Genomic DNA, 3,539 nt, shown 5'->3' with positions numbered 1-3,539 from the left:
ATTCTAACCACCCAGAAGGGGCAGTGAAGGTATGACACAAACATTACCTCGACTCCAGGTGCTCCAGCACACAAAAGAAACTAATTATAAGCTGCTATACTGGCACCAGACCAACTTTAATGGTGCTTTAATTTCCGAGGCTATTTGCCCCTCACCAGAAAAATACAGAGGTGGATACAACCCTGCAGCACTAGCTGCCTTTTATTAAGTGCTTCTTCAATTAATTTGGCAGCTGCACTCCCTTACCCTCACTAAAGCCATCCACTCCTTGCAGCTTTTCTACAAATGGGCATCAGGATAACTTTTTCATGCACGCAACATTACCTGCCTCTCATGTTGCCAGCAAAAGGTCAGAAGCAGTATCAGCCAATTGGCACCACTCTGCCTCCTTAAATCTAAAGTGCCCCCATTTATCCCTATCTACAACGAAAAGAGTGCCACTACAAACAGATCAGTCAGCACGTGGCACTTATTTTGCTTAAATCAAGCATTGCATTTCCAGATTGATCAGGGTTGGCCATAAACACTTAGGAAATGCTCCCTAAATGGATCTGAAGCACAATAAACTTCTGACCACGCACTTCTCTAGGAGCCCACCTCTGGTAGAATCAAATGTGAGCTGCCCTGAGGTCTCACTAGGCCCACTTGCTGCCAAGTACCCAATACAGGCCATGAACAAAACAAATCAATGTGCTTAATATTGATGTGCCAAATATATTTGTTAAAAAAAAAACAGGCCATAAAACAGAACCACCATATGTCCTCCACTGCTGGGAATCTTAACATGGTCACAGCTAACCCAGTGTGTGCGGGAAGAACCAGGGTTCAGGATTGGCTGCGGTGAGGAAGGGTTGGGGTGGGCATTTAGAACCAGCGGGGCTCCACACTCAAAGTAGTCCAGTGAGTTCACAAAACTCAGCCCCCAAAGCAAACTGTATTAAGAGGATGGGTAAAATCAACACAAAGGAGAAAATAAATAAAAAAATCCTTTGGCGCAATGCATGAGAAGAAAAGGTGTTCGGTGTGTAGAACAAGTTAAGAGATGCCCCCCCATTGCCTTTCGCTCCCTGGGCTCAGCTGAAAATAAAAGGTAATTTTGTTTAGTAAAATAAAATAAAAAAAACACTAATCACCAACTCTGTTGGTGGAGGTGTGAAACCCCAGGATAACACTGAGTAAAATTTCGAAACGTCACTGATCAGACCATCTCAATTATTACATCATTAAAAATTAAAGATTTCACTTCGTGTACATTTTATATGTATATATATTTAATTTCTCATTTTCTGTTTCATTTACACCCCGCAGGCCCATCCTGCCACTGCGATGGGGTCAGACCAGGTAGTATATCCTAAAGTAAAGCTGCAAGATGGTGTCTTTGACAGCGGCAAACGCAAAGCGGATATTCTCGGTGTCTGTGGCACACGTGAAGTGGGAATACATGATTTTGTCGCTGTCGGGGTATAGGTCTACAAACATCTTGAGGATGAACTCGCGGGCAGTCTGGGCATCTCGCTGAGGACCATCAAACTCTGGAAAGTAGTCCACGAGGTGCGAGTACATGATCTTATCTTCCAATAAGTCCTTCTTGTTAAGGAAAAGGACGACAGATGAATTCTGGAACCAGGGATAGGTGATGATCGTGCGGAAGAGTGCTTTGCTTTCCTCCATGCGGTTCTCATTGTCAGTTTCCACTAGGATTTGGTCATATTCACTAAGGGCTACTAAGAACATAATGGATGTCACATTTTCAAAGCAGTGAATCCATTTCCTCCGTTCAGACCTCTGACCCCCAACATCCAACATTCTGACAATAATATGTTTCAGATTAAAACGGTACTCTAGGATGCCAGTTGTGGGAACTCTGACACGCAATACATCCTGCTGGGTGGCAAGGTATCCTGGCAAGGAAATTCGGTCCACATCAGAAAGGTAATATTTGGCGGAGTCGGACAGCTGATATTCTCGCCGTCTATCGTAGCACTCCTGGATTCCAGGGTCATTCCACAGCATCTTAATGGCGCTGATGTAGGGCTGCTCGAAGGTACAGACCTTTTCAACATCCACCTCCCGCAGGAGAAGTGCATTGGCCTTGTTCTGTTCGTACTTGTACAGGATCTTCAGCGTCTCCATGGCACGGATCATGGATTGCATGGCAGTGAAGATGTTCTGGTAGACCAGTTTCGTGAAGCCCCTCTTGTCCTCCTCTGAATATCCGCAGCCATGAATTATTCGCATCTGTTTGATGAATGTGCTCTTCCCACTCTCGCCGTTGCCCAGCAGCAGCAGCTTGATCTCCCGCCCGGCGTCGCGCTTGTCCTTCCGCAGCTGCTCCTCGATCTCGGCGTTGATGCGCTTGGACTCCGTCACCTCGTCGCTCTGGCAGCACGCCATCATGGAGTCCAGAGGTATCCCTCCAGGGGTCGGGGGTCCCGCTGATGCTCACCCGCCGAGCATGAGACCCGCAATGCCCGCCGCACACCCGGCCCGAGCCCCGCTCCCCTTAGAGCCCAGCCGAGCGCAGCCTAACCCGCCGCACGCCTCAAAACAAGCCCCGGAGCAACAGCCCGGCGCGGCCAATGGGCTCCCGCGCTCTGCCCGCCCCGCCTCCTGACTGACGTCAGCGCCGAACTCGGGCCTGCGAACGCCATGAGGGCAGGCAGGAGCCCTTACCAAACATTTTCTATACACTGATTTACATACCATTGATTGTCTCTGTGTAGTGTGTATTTGATGCAGTGCTTTACATGGGCCGGTACTCACCGGTACTGAGTACCGGCACTTCCAAATTTTCTACCCGTCAGTACCGGCACTTTTCTTTAGTCAGGGAGAGTACCTGTACTCTGACTGAAGGCACGTCAGGATCTCGAAGTCGCACTGAGCCTCTGAAGTCGATATTGGCAGAGAGGCTGCTAAGGTCCAGAGGCGCCCCTTTGAATGTCCCCACACTGCAGGGGTTTGAGAGGGCTTGCTTCACGCTGTGTTTAACAGGGCAGTGTCTAGGCAGACCCTGCACTGTTAATTAGGCGTGCAACGAGCATTCAGGTGAAAGTGCTAACTGCCAGCATGAGGTCTGCACCTCCTTGTCTAGAAAGGCCTGCCACAGCAAACTGGCGTCTTGCTGGTGACTATACACTGTGGAAGCGTTTTTTTCAAGTTAATTTGTTTGTTTACTGGCCTCCTTCGACCCCGTACTTATGACCTTCACAAATGCCATTTTGTATGCTGATATTCCGAGTGGGACATTGAGACATTTTGGCATTTCACCTGAAAACGTCGGAGTTGCGAGTTGCCGTTTTTCCTGGTATGATTGCTTGCCAATTACCGGCATTAGGAACTTAATGAGACAATCATGTTTCCTGAGGAAATGCGGTTTAACATTCGGTTTCTCCTGAGTTATTTCTATGATAAAATTGCTCTGTACATAAGGCATATGTTAAATTGCAGTAGGTTATGCCTCATATTTTACTTTTGTTCAGGTTGAGACTTGCATAACTTAACCTGAAGCATTATGGGACTAGTAGTCCCGGTCGTGCAAT

General features: G+C 47.8%; 1 pseudogene; it reads right to left on the bottom strand.

Annotated features, from left to right (window-relative positions):
• Nucleotides 1-1,332: 1,332 nt before the first annotated feature.
• Nucleotides 1,333-2,394, bottom strand: LOC147685304 (guanine nucleotide-binding protein subunit alpha-11 pseudogene; annotated as a pseudogene).
• Between the last annotated feature and the right edge of the window lie 1,145 nt (nt 2,395-3,539).

Source organism: Lissotriton vulgaris, chromosome 10 (assembly GCF_964263255.1).
Source record: "Lissotriton vulgaris chromosome 10, aLisVul1.2, whole genome shotgun sequence".
NCBI lineage: Eukaryota > Metazoa > Chordata > Amphibia > Caudata > Salamandridae > Lissotriton > Lissotriton vulgaris.
Note: the sequence above shows the minus strand (reverse complement) of the source record. Positions and strands in the feature narration are given on the sequence as shown.